A 13,950-nucleotide genomic window follows, 5' to 3' on the forward strand; every position below is an offset into this window, starting at 1 on the left:
AAAGACGGCCTGAAATTTCAGCGTGTTTTGGTGAGAAGAGGTGTTGGCCTTCCATGGTGACAACACCATGGGGTTTATTAGACCAATAAGACAGAGAGTTCCAAACCTCTCTGTCAATAACAGCACATTTTCAGTTTTCCCCTCCCCACTCAAACCACTCCATATTGAGAAATGTTTCTTTTGATAAAAAGCATWTTTTTCTTGAAWTTTTTWWTTTTTTWWAAATTGAAAACAATCACAGACAGGTTCTYAATTGTTACGCAGAAACGATTTGATATTGCGATAAAAACCGCTGCATTGGACCTTTAAGATTTCTCTCTCTTTGTGAGGTAGAAAGTCCAATGCAGCGGGTCAGCATGGGTCTCTTGTTCTGTGGGGAGGGAATGTCTGATACTAGATTGACTCTGACACATTCTTTACCAACTATCTCTTTGTGATAGAAACCAATGAATAAAAATCATAAGCCATTTGTTGTCCAGTAGAGAACACTGAGGTACGGAGGAGGCTTTTTTAATCCATGTAATAGGTTATTGACTTTGACCCCTTGGGRGCTCAGTTTGAGGACATTGGTGTTCCTATTTTACTTACATTACAGTTCTGCAATGAGACAGTCAGAATACACCTATTTACTTTCATCTGTTTAAGAATTTGAAATGCGTTTGAAGCATTTCTTTTCCAAGGGTGAAACAAATTGCTTTCAGAGCCTATATAGGTGTATTTACTGCTTTGATTTATCCACTAGTTTTCTCTGYGTCTCAGGCAGATCAGGAAGGTAAAACGCGAACACATATACTTCTACAATTATTGTTCAAACACAAATACCATTTAAATTTGTTGTGACAGCTTTATACTTTTCTCAATGTCATCCGTTAATTTTACTACAATGGCATTTTTATAAATGACAGTGAAATCAAACGTCAAGAGATCTCTAATTGATCTACCTCACTTTTCTAAAATAACATTTACAGCAGCCTACATTTTCTATGGAACACTGCCATGTTAACTATATAGTATACACATTTTGGATGGACTAGCTACACACAAGCCAAAACGATGCTATAGGTTTGCTATATCTTTTTATTAGTTGGAGAATGCGCATATGGAAAATCACCTGTGGAAAGCCATTACCTAGCAGCGTAGAAAGGCATTTGTGATTATGTTGATTGCCACTGTCAAAATCTCATGTCAAAGTTTGTTTTAATTATACTAAACAGGTGTTGCTAAGCAAGAGACAGATAACGGAATCATGAACCACATTTGCAAAACAATGAACATAATGCAACAGATTTGGCTGTCATTTTAAAGACTTTGCATAATTACGCTCCCATTGAATAACTCTCCATAATTGCCCATGCACTAATGTTCACCAAGAATAACACACTATTCAGTAAACCAGAAACCAGAAGTGTGTTTGTCTTTAATTGCTGTCCATTCTTTCTAACCTCATCTTCAAAGGTCAAGTGTATTTAAATCTATTATATTGTGTTTTCATATATTTTACATGTCACATTGTCTAATAAAATGCATTAAATAATATTTAATGAAGCTAATAGTAAAGAACGAATTCAAGGTGGACAAAGGTGCCAAATCAGCTATTCTCCCATAAGCACTGTTCATTAATATTTTCAAAGGTGATTAATGTGTCCTTTTTCCTCCTTCTCAGTAACACTGAGTGTGTGTGTGTTGTGTGTGTGTGTGTGTGTGTGTGTGTGTGTGTGTGTGTGTGTGTGTGTGTGTGTGTGTGTGTGTGTGTGTGTGGTGTGTGTGTGTGTGTGTGTGTGTGTGTGGTGTGTGTGTGTGTGTGTGTGTGTGTGTGTGTGTGTGTGTGTATTGAGTTGGCCTGAAGAATATGCTAAAATCCAGGGTCCATACAGCCCATCTCCAGTCAGACTCTGGCAGCCCCACTGGGCCCTAAAGCTTCAGATGAGGTGATTTCAAACCCACTATTGTCAATTTCACATTTCTGTCTTGAAAAGGTAGAAGAAAGCAGACGTGAGTGTTTTTTTATTTCTTCTTGGAAGTATGGAAAGCTGAAGGTAAACAACCTACAGGACGGCACGGGGGTCAGCAGCGTGTCTGGACCGAGCCTCTCCCCATAGACTGAGGCTGTCAGAGGCCTGGCTCGGCCCTGTTTGGCTGAGCCACCTGGGCTGACTGTCTGACACGCCGTCAAGCTCCGGGGCAGGGATTGTCATGGAGCAGAGCTGCCTCGTGAATCCCCCGCCCCTTTTAGCATGCAGGGTTCGTACGGCATGGCTCATGTTCTGGGAGCTCCCTCTTGTCAAAGGCCGGGGGTGGCTTTGGAGGGCTAAATGGCTGGCCAAATGAACCCATAATCCCTTGCAACCGTTCAAAATGTATGGGCAGAGAGAGAAGACAGGGGGCTCAAAGGGGGGTGCCCAGGTCTATCAGAGTTGGGGACTTCTKGAACAGCACATCAGCAATCTCATCTGTCGCCCTGCAGGTAGCCTCCCACCCAGCCTCAGCACTGGAGACATGCAGAGCTGAAATAGCATAGAATGTGTTCCTTCTCTGTGCCCCTGAGGAAACAAAGTACAATGTCACCAAGTTAGTTTCAGGATCCGAGTTATGGAGATCTGTTCAAAGAGTGAACTGAGGGAATTATGTGTGGGGGTTGTTAAATAGTCATATGAACAATATCAAGGTTCACATCAGGAGATGTTAAATTAATAGAAAATACTGTATAACTTTTCTCTTTTGTTAGTCACTATAAACTACTGGAAATTAGATTTTTCAAACTTTTCAACCATCTACTCAGTCTTTCACATATAGTATAACGAAGAGGACTAAGTAAGTAAGTGCAATGCCATCCTCACACTGTCTGGCCTGGTTGAGCTGGAGGTTATTCAATATGGTCAGGTCTTAATTAAACAGGCTCCCCTTTTAAAAGTCACAGTGAATCACGACTGGCTTGAGTGTCTTTCACGTCAGTCTTCTATGTGTATGTAGCATCAGATTCAGTTAATTGACCCAGAGCGTTCTCAAGTATTATGTTGACGGAATCTTCATTTGAATTTGCCCTTGAGACATGTAGAGGCTATGAATCTGGTTTTGAATGAGTCGGCAACATTGTCATATTTTCTATCCAGTCCAGATATGTTAAGAACAATTATCATCTTCATGATGGATTTCTTCTCTTTGTGAACAAAGAGTCCCAAAGCATTTATGTAACTCACTTGGATGGCATCGTCTGATCACATTGAGACCATGACTGTTGTGAAGTTCCCACCTCTATCCACTGAATCAAAACCCAGACAGTTTAGCTTGTTTAAATATCTTCGTTGGGAGAAAATGAAGCAGTGAAACTTTCTCAGACCCAGCTGACTGGGAGCCCCCCGTTTCAGGGAGATTAGTTTGCTTGTGTATCAGCTTAAAACAGGGGACAAGACAAGCACCCTGACCTGACCTTTTCACATCTGTAGTGGGCCTGAATGTCTTGCAAATCACCGACATGGGCGGGAGCATGTATGTCCAAGAGCTTAGAGCTCAGTAAGACCTGCAGGACCTAGGCACTTGACGACTTATTAAAAGCAGAAGGCATAGAAGAGGGAGAATGTCTGCCTCATCACCCCCTCAATAAGGCACCAGATGTCACCCAGGCCAGCCCTGTTCCTATGGCATTTGATTAAACCATCATGTCAAAATGATGACTTGTGGGGAGAATATTGGGTAACACTTTACTTGAAACCTACCGTCATAACACGTAACTTTGTCATAATCAAATCAAATCAAATGTTATTCAAATCAMATTTTATTTGTCACATACACATGGTTAGCAGATGTTAATGCGAGTGTAGCGAAATGCTTGTGCTTCTAGTTCCGACAATGCAGTAATAACCAACGAGTAATCTAACCTAACAATTCCACAACTACTACCTTATACACACAAGTGTCTAGGGATAAAGAATATGCACATAAAGATATATGAATGAGTGACGGTACAGAACGGCWTAGGCAAGATGCAGTAGATGGTATCGAGTACAGTATATACATATGAGATGAGTAATGTAGGGTATATAAACATAAAAGTGCATAGTTTAAAGTGGCTAGTGATACATGTATTACATAAAGATGGCAAGATGCAGTAGATGATATAGAGTACAGTATATACTGTACATATACATTATATTATGGCATTGTTTAAGTGGCTAGTGCATACATTTTTGATCAATTTCCATCAATTCATTCATTAAAGTGAGCTGGAGTTGAGTCAGTATGTTGGCAGCAGCCACTCGATGTTAGTGGTGGCTGTTTAACAGTCTGATGGCCTTGAGATAGAAGCTGTTTTTCAGTCTCTCGGTCCCTGCTTTGATGCACCTGTACTGACCTCGCCTTCTGGATGATAGCGGGGTGAACAGGCAGTGGCTGTGGTGGTTGTTGTCCTTGATGATCTTTATGGCCTTCCTGTCATAACCCATCATAATATGGTCATAACACTGTCATGACCCAAATATTTACACCTGTTGTGACATACATTACACTATTGTACAGCTGGTTATGACACCAACATAAGAGTTTTAAAACCCACATTTATTCAAATGTGTTTTTTCCCTGCCAAGAACTTCCCTTTCATTTGAAAGTTTGTTTCTTAAATCCGGTGTTGTTGTTGTAATTAATCCTTTAAAGTTAATCCTTTAATGTTTTTACACTTTATGACACTGTCAAGAAGCATTATGACCCTCCTGTGTCACTTTACTTGGACAAAGAAAATACACTTTATGACTATGTCAAGAAGCATTATGACCATCAGAATCTTACAAGCCAGATAGGCCTATCACGTGCACCTGCACCTTATATCAATCGTGTTATGACGCTAGGTGTCAAGTAAAGTGTTACCGAATATTGTAAGTTAAATCGTTTCTGATATACAATCATCCACTGTAAGATTTAGTGTATGCTATTATGCATAAAAGCTCAACAGTACAGAGGCAAGAAAAAGTATGTGAACCCTTTGGAAATACCTGGATATTTTCATAAATTGGTCATAAAATTTGTTCTGATCTTCATCTAGGTCACAGCAATAGACAAACACAGCCTGGTTAAACTAATAACACACAAATAATTATACGTTTTCATGTCTTTGTTGAACACACCATGTAAACATTCACAGCGCAGGGTGGGAAAAGTATGTGAACCCTTGGATGTAATAACTGGTTGACCCAACGTTTTTCTGTAGTTGCAGATCAGACCTGCACAACAGTCAGGAGAAATTTTGGACCATTCCTCTTTATAAAACTGTTTCAGTTCAGCAATATTCTTGGGATGTCTGGTGTGAACTGCTCTCTTGAGGTCATGCCACAGTATCTCAATCGGGTTGAGGTCAGGACTCTGATTGGGCCACTCCAGAAGGTGTATTTTCTTCTGTTGTTGATTTACTTCTKTGTTTTGGGTCATTGTCCTGTTGCATCACCCAACTTCTGTTGAGCTTCAATTGGCGGACAGATAGCCTAACATTCTCCTGCAAGATGTCTTGATAAATTCATTTTTACATCGATGATGGAAGCTGTCCAAGCCCTGAAGCAGCAAAGCAGCGCCAAACCATGACGCTACCTCCACCATACTTTACAGTTGGAATGAGGTTTTGATGTTGGTGTGCTGTGCATTTTTTTCTCCACACATAATGTTGTGTGTTCCTTCCAAACAACTCAACTGTAGTTTCATCTGTCCACAGAATATTTTGCCAGTAGCACTGTGGAACATCCAGGTGCACTTTTGCAAACTTCAGACGTGCACCAATGTTTTTTTTGGACCACAGTGGCTTCTTCCGTGGTGTCCTCCCATGAACACCATTCTTGTTTAGTGTTTAACGTATCGTAGACTCGTCAACAGAGATGTTAGCATGTTCCAGAGATTTTTGTAAGTCTTTAGCTGACACTCTAGGATTCTTCTTAACCTCATTGAGCATTCTGCGCTGTGCTCTTGCAGTCATCTTTGCGGGACGGCCACTCCTAGGGAGAGTAGCAACCATGCTGAACTTTCTCCATTTATAGACAATTTGTCTTACCGTGGACTGATGAACATCAAGGCTTTTAGATATACTCTTGTAACTCTTTCCAGCTTTACGCAGGTCAACAATTGGTAATCTTATGTCTTCTGAGATCTCTTTTGTTCGAGGCATGGTTCACATCAGACAATGCGTCTTGTGAATAGCAAACTCAAAGTTTGTGAATGTTTTTTTTATAGGGCAAGGCAGCTCTAACCAACATCTCCAATCTCGTCTCGTTGATTTGACTCCAGGTTAGCCTTTGGGGTTCACATACTTTTTCCAACCTACACTGTGAATGTTTAAATTATGTATTCAATATAGACAAAAAAATACAATAATTTGTGTGTTATTAATTTAAGCACACTTTGGTTGTCTATTATTGTGACTTAGATGAAGATCAGATTAAATTTGATGACCAATTGATGCAGAATTCCAGGTAATTCCAAAGGGTTCACATACTTTTTCTTGCCACTGTATAAGATAATGATGTTTATAACATGATCATACATAGACAGAAGTATGCCAGGAAGACACAAAAACAGATAGATATTTAATGGACCAACTTGCCAACAGCACACACCGGCAAGCACTCAACCTTGACTAGTATCAGATCAAAGCCTGTGTGGCTCTTCAGGCCATCCGTCATGCTTTTTCCTGTATACATTGTCTAATGAGAGAGCCCTCAACACACCATTACAAGTCAGCCCACAGTTTTATAGAGCTAAACTGCCATACTGCATGTCACATTTCAAGTACCTGGAATGGCGTGTTAGGCAGCAGAGCTGTACTCATCAGTGAGGAGAGGAAGACCCTCTGCTACTGTAGGTGGTAGACCACTTGGCAGTGGATGAAAAGTCATTTTTATTTCCCCTGCAGTCGGAGAGTAATTAAAATGCATGCCTGTTTCTCTTCATCATTTATCCCAAAACTCCAGATACTAAATAATAATCCTACTTTAAAGGGATGTAACTTTGAAATATTCATGGTAGATTAATTAAATGCCTGTTTGTGTCTTATTTTAAAGCCCATGGCACTGTTATGCACTTTGGCCGAACCCAAAGATACTAGCAGTTTTACTTTGGGTCTGTATCAGCAAGATCAGTTTGTGTGTTTGCGTGTGTGGGGCTGGGTGTGTTTGTGTGTTGTGCTTGTTTGAAGTAAAGTTCAACCCCACAATTAAAGTAACAAACAACCTCAGCATAGTGGGGGTGATGTTGATGAAATTAGATCTATGACTAGAGTCAGGCTCTTTGGTGACTAACATCATTGCTTGTTATTTCAACTTACTCTGATCAGTCCTTAAAGCTAAAAGTTCACCACAAAAATTGTCGGAAAAAGATCCAAGAAAAAAAAGAAGAAAAAAGGCTTGTATTCCTTTTGGTAGGTTATAGTAGGTTATACACTTCACAGTGCATACTACATAAATAGCTCATCTTTAATGTTGAAAATATGTTAAATAAGCTTGTAACACATGCCTGTTTGTTGAAAGAAATACATGCTGTAGCCACAATGTCTCCTTTCCTTTCTGTATGCGAACATAAACTAGACACATGAAGAACATATCAAACATCCAACCCTGGCAAGCGAAAGAAGAAAATGGCGCAAGTGACAAACACATCTGAAGTGCTTTCCAAATCACCTGCGAGGATTAGTGAGGGGATTGAGTCTCCCCTGCACCAGCTGCAGGTCTCTGGGCTTCCTGTTCTTGTTTCTGAGGCTCGATGCACTGCAGGAGACTGCGGCCCCACTGTGCTGTTTGTTACTGTAAGGCAAATGTTCTGTGTGTCAGAAATTTGTCCCTGGCACAGGCCCCTTCCCCACAGCCACAACGCAACACAGCTATGTGCCATGGCAGCAAGTCACCTCTGCAGGCCCTCCGCTGAACAACAAGAGAGAGAAGGGGGGGRAGGAGAGAKGGGAGAAGAGAGAAAACGAGGAGGGAGGAGTGACAGAGAGAATAAGAGCGCACTAAAGAGTTCTATTGATCAGGTGCTGATCGAAATTTGCCAATTTGATTTATTGACCGTGAACATCATCAGGGTGGATATTTATGGGCTGAACTATCATTTTAAGAGGCTGTGTTGTCACGATAACAGCCATAAACTTTGATACTGTATTTAAAATGGGTTTCTGTCAAGTGATCCTAGATTCATAGGACAGATAGAGGCAGGTTGTCTTCTACTCGGGAATCAGGAATGTATGTCCACCCAGCCCAGCAGACTAGGGCTGGATACGCCATCGCATGACCCTTCCCCGCCCAGCTCTCTTCACTGGAGGACTGAATGAACTTGCAGCGTTATTCACGCTCCACAGATTTTCCCTCTGCTTTTTCGCTTTTCAGCTGTGATTGAGCGTGGCTGGACAGGGGGAAAGTGTGTGCAAGTCCGGGCCACAGGAAACATGAAAATCTCAGTTTACACTCCGAGACACGTTTCTGTTTCACACCAGATACTCTTGATCTCCCGTGCAGCCATTTTAGTCTTCCCTCTCACTGTCAAGGGTCCCCCCAAGACTCTAAGATCCACTCTCCAGCCTCTAGCCTTACTGGCTCTACACGTCTAGTTCAGATTCACAAAGCCTATGTTCACATCTTCAACAGACTAACAATTCCTCCATCATTAAAGGAAGGACTATGAATCATGGATTTTTCTCTCACTTTATATGGCCTTCTTTACACCATAAAGGCAGTGGTTGTAGAAAAGATACCTCATTAACTTTTAAAACAAAGATCTCCTGCAGTTAAAATTGGTAATCAATGGAAATTGTCTCCTCAAAGACATTTTAAGTTAGTTAACTAAACAATAAGTGGCCATGGTTAGACAGGTATACTCTTGGGAAACATAGATGTCACCTAGATGCATGCATATATGTAGCCTATGTAAGGGATTTACCAAAACAACAACACAAAAGCCATCCACGCCTATTATAAAGGTACAGTATGTGCTTAGAAAGCAGTTTCTGCAAAAGCACATTATAGCTGCTCTGAGAAGTGTCATGTATAATTTCTGTAGCAGTTTACACAGTTCTTCCAATTAGCAGTCCGGTGTACACAGGTCTGGGGTCAGCCGGGAAGCCTTGAGAGTGAAATTGGAGCTGACTGCTTCACATCAGCTCTCAGTGTGAGCCAGATTGATTTACTCACAAGCAAGCCTCCACGTTTTGTCCTATACGTTTTCTCACTGGTATTTCTGCTGCACAGCACTTTTGGAATCGATAACAATCCTCTTTGTCCTGGTATCGGTAGGCGTAAGGTGAGGATACGACATACTGCTTTGTGTATTCCATGACTTAGATGAATGTTGTGGTTAGCAGCTTAAAGAAAATCAGTGCACAGATGGCGAGGTGTTAGATGTCCCCTCGATGGTGTCTTTTGACACAACAAACACGAAGGATCTGATAGATTGACGGACAGATTCAGCCTTCTGGAGTTCACTTGTCAACTTTGTTTTTTATCAAAAACAATGTATGTGCCGACGTCTCTGTTCTGTCAACCTGAGAATCTTCCCTTCATCCATCCATCCATCTCCTCACCTTACCTCAGATCCTCTGTTACGTCATGTCGTTCATAGGTCTGATGTGGAGGGTAGTTTAGACACGAACTCTTGTCATCCTGTCAACATCAATTATGTGCAAAGCAGAGGCATGCAGATGCGCTTCAGGGTCAGTCACTGCACTGACAATCAACACGATTAATGACATTGCGAAGAGCAAGGCCCCGAGATGTGATGCGAGTGTCTGCCATCCGGTCTTCTATAGGTTATTGAAATGTGGGCAAACAAAAAAGCCATTCTATATAGTCAAAGATCATCAGATCAACAACAGGTTGATGTCAAGGATATCCTGAAAGGCACAGAAAGTTTCATGATTTAAATGTTATTGTTTATGTGTGTATATGTCTGCCTGTGTGCTTGCATGTGCTTGAGCATGTGTGTGTGCATGTATTTTCCAAGTCACCCTGAGAATGGACTGTAATATACACAGAACAAAAATATAAACGCAACACGTAAAGTGTTGGTCCCATGTTTCATGAGCTGAAATAAAAAGCATATTTCTCTGAAATGTTGTGCACAAATTTGTTTACATCCCTATTAGTGAGCATTTCTCCTTTGCCAAGATAATCCATCCACCTGACAGGTGTGGCATATCAAGAAGTTGATTAAACAGCATCATTACAAAGGTGCACCTTGTGCTGGGGAAAATAAAAGCCACTTTAAAATGTGTCACACAACACAATGCCACAGATGTCTCAAGTTTAATGTTAATTTCTCTACCATAATCGTTTTAGAGAATTTGGTATGTCCAATGAGCCTCACAACTACAGACCACGTGTAACCACACCAGCCCAGGACCTCCATCTCCGTCTTCTTCACCTGTGGGATCGTCTGAGACCAGCCACCCGGACAGCTGACGAAACTGTGGGTTTGCAGAAACCAAAGAATTTCTGCACAAACTGTCAGAAACCATCTCAGGGAAGCTCTTCTGCGTGCTCGTCGTCCTCACCAGGGTCTTGACCTGACTGCAGTTCGGCATTGTAACTGACTTCATTGTGCAAATGCTCACCTTCGACAGTCACTGGCACGCTGGAGAAGTGTTCTCTTCACTGATGAATCCTGGTTTTACAGTCTCCTAACCAATTGTGCTATTATGTGGGGGGTTTTTCGCGATATTTGTAAATTATTTTGTACATAATGTTTCTGCAACCGTATCTTACTGAAGAAAAGAGCTTCTGGATACCAGGACAGCGATCACTCACCACGGATTAGACGAAGATATCTTCAACAAAAAGAACAACAAGCAGGACTCACACGATATTCTCCAAACACCCCGCAGGGCAGACGTCTCAATTATTCGCAAAAGGAAGCGACGCAGAGGACGAAGAGCCGGATGCCTCGTCCGGACCCGCAGAAGACAACTAGGAAAGCTGCTGTTACCATCAATATTACTCGCCAACGTGCAATCATTGGACAATAAACTAGACGAGGTACGATCACAAATATCCTACCAACGGGACATAAAAAACTGTAATATCCTATGCTTCACGGAATCGTGGCTAAATGACGACATGGATTATTCAGCTAGCGGGATCACGTGCACCGCAGGTAGAACAGCACACTCCGGTAAGACGAGGGGGGGGGGGGGTGGCATATTTGTAAAACAACAGCTGGTGCACGAAATCTAAGGAAGTCTCTAGATTTTGCTCGCCTGAGTAGAGTATATTGTGATAAACTGCAAGACACACTACTGTGCCTAGAGAGTTCTCAGCTATACTTTTCGTGGTTGTTTATTTACCACCACAGACAGCTGCTGGCACTAAGACCGCACTCAGTCAGCTGTATAAGGAAATAAGCAAACAGGAAACCACTCACCCAGAGGCGGCTCTCCTAGTGGCCGGAGACTTTAATGCAGGGAAACTTAAATCAGTTCTACAAATCTCTCTATCAACATGTTAAAAGGTGCAACCAGAGGGGAAGAAATTCTAGATCACCTGTACTCCACACACAGAGACGCGTACAAAGCTGTCCCTCGCCCTCCATTCGGGTAAATCCGACCACAACCTCTATCCTCCTGATTCCTGCTTACAAGCAAAAATTAAACAGGAAGCACCAGTGACTCGGTCTAAAAAAAAATTGTCAGATGAAGCAGATGCTAAACTACAGGACTGCTTTGCTATCACAGACTGGAACATGTTCCGGGATTCTTCCGATGACATTGAGGAATACACCACATCAGTCACTGGCTTTATCAATAAGTGCATTGAGGACGTCGTCCCCACAGTGACTGTACGTACATACCCCAACAGGAGCCAGATTACAGGCACATTCACACTGAGCTAAAGGGTAGAGCTGCCACTTTCAATGTGCGGGACTCTAACCCCGGAAGCTTACAAGAAATCCCGCTATGCCCTGCGACGAATCATCAAACAGGCAAAGCGTAACCACACATCCGACTCTCATCGGATGTGGCAGGGCTTGCAAACTACTACAGACTACAAAGGGAGCACAGCCGCAGCTGCCCAGTGACAACGAGCCTACCAGGCGAGCTAAATCACTTCTATGCTCGCTTCGAGCAAGCAACACTGAGGCATTGCATGCATGAGAGCATCAGCTTGTTCCAGATGACTGTGTGATCACGCTCTCCGTAGCCGACGTGAGTAAGACTTTAAACAGGTCAACATACACAAGGCTGCGGGGCCAGACGGATTACCAGGACGTGTGCTCCGGGCATGTGTGCTGACCAACTGCAGGTGTCTTCACTGACATTTTCAACATGTCCCTGATTGAGTCTGTAATACCAACATGCTTCAAGCAGACCACCATAGTCCCTGTGCCAAGAACACAAAGGCAACCTGCCTAAATGACTACAGACCTGTAGCACTCACGTCCGTAGCCATGAAGTGCTTTGAAAGGCTGGTAATCGCTCACATCAACACCATTATCCCAGAAACCCTAGACCCACTCCAATTTGCATACCGCCCAAACAAATCCACAGATGATGCAATCTCTATTGCACTCCACACTGCCCTTTCCCACCTGGACAAAAGGAACACCTATGTGAGAATGCTATTCATTGACTACAGCTCAGCGTTCAACACCATAGTACCCTCAAAGCTCATCACCAAGCTAAGGATCCTGGGACTAAACACCTCCCTTTGCAACTGGATCCTGGACTTCCTGACAGGCCGCCCCCAGGTGGTGAGGGTAGGTAGCAACACATCTGCCACGCTGATCCTCAACACTGRAGCTCCCCAGGGGTGCGTGCTCAGTCCCCTCCTGTACTCCCTGTTCACCCACGACTGCATGGCCAGGCACGACTCCAACACCATCATTAAGTTTGCTGACGACACAACAGTGGTAGGCCTGATCACCGACAACGACGAGACAGCCTATAGGGAGGAGGTCAGAGACCTGGCCGGGTGGTGCCAAAATAACAACCTATCCCTCAATGTAACCAAGACTAAGAACATGATTGTGGACTACAGGAAAAGGAGCACCGAGCACGTCCCCATTCTCATCGACGGGGCTGTAGTGGAGCAGGTTGAGAGCTTCAAATTCCTTGGTGTCCACATCAACAACAAACTAGATTGGTCCAAACACACCAAGACAGTCGTGAAGAGGCCACGACAAAGCATATTCCCCCTCAGGAAACTAAACAGATTTGGCATGAGTCCTGAGATCCTCAAAAGGTTCTACAGCTGCAACACCGAGAGCATCCTGACCGGTTGCATCACTGCCTGGTACGGCAATTSCTCGGCCTCYGACCGCAAGGCACTTCAGAGGGTAGTGCGTACGGCCCAGTACATCACTGGGGCAAAGCTACCTGCCATCCAGGACCTCTACACCAGGCRGTGTCAGAGGAAGGCCCTAAAAATTGTCAAAGACCCCAGCCACCCCAGTCATAGACTGTTCTCTCTACTACCGCATGGCAAGCGGTACCGGAGTGCCAAGTCTAGGACAAAAAGGCTTCTCAACAGTTTTTACCCCCCACGCCATAAGACTCCTGAACAGTTAACCAAATGGTTACCCGGACTATTTGCATTGTGTGCCCCCCCCAACCCCTCTTTTACGCTGCTGCTACTCTCTGTTTATCTTATATGCATAGTCACTTTAACTATACATTCATGTACATACTACCTAAATGGTCCGACTAACCAGTGCTCCCGCACATTGGCTAACCGGGCTATCTGCATTGTGTCCCACCACCCGTCAACCCCTCTTTTTACGCTTCTGCTACTCTCTGTTCATCATATATGCATAGTCACTTTAACGATACCTACATGTAAATCAAATCAAATTTTATTTGTCACATACACATGGTTAGCAGATGTTAATGCGAGTGTAGCGAAATGCTTGTGCTTCTAGTTCCGACAATGCAGTAATAACCAACAAGTAATCTAACCTAACAATTCCACAACTACTACCTTATACACACAAGTTTTAAAGGGA

Source organism: Salvelinus sp. IW2-2015, linkage group LG14 (assembly GCF_002910315.2).
Source record: "Salvelinus sp. IW2-2015 linkage group LG14, ASM291031v2, whole genome shotgun sequence".
Lineage (NCBI taxonomy): Eukaryota > Metazoa > Chordata > Actinopteri > Salmoniformes > Salmonidae > Salvelinus > Salvelinus sp. IW2-2015.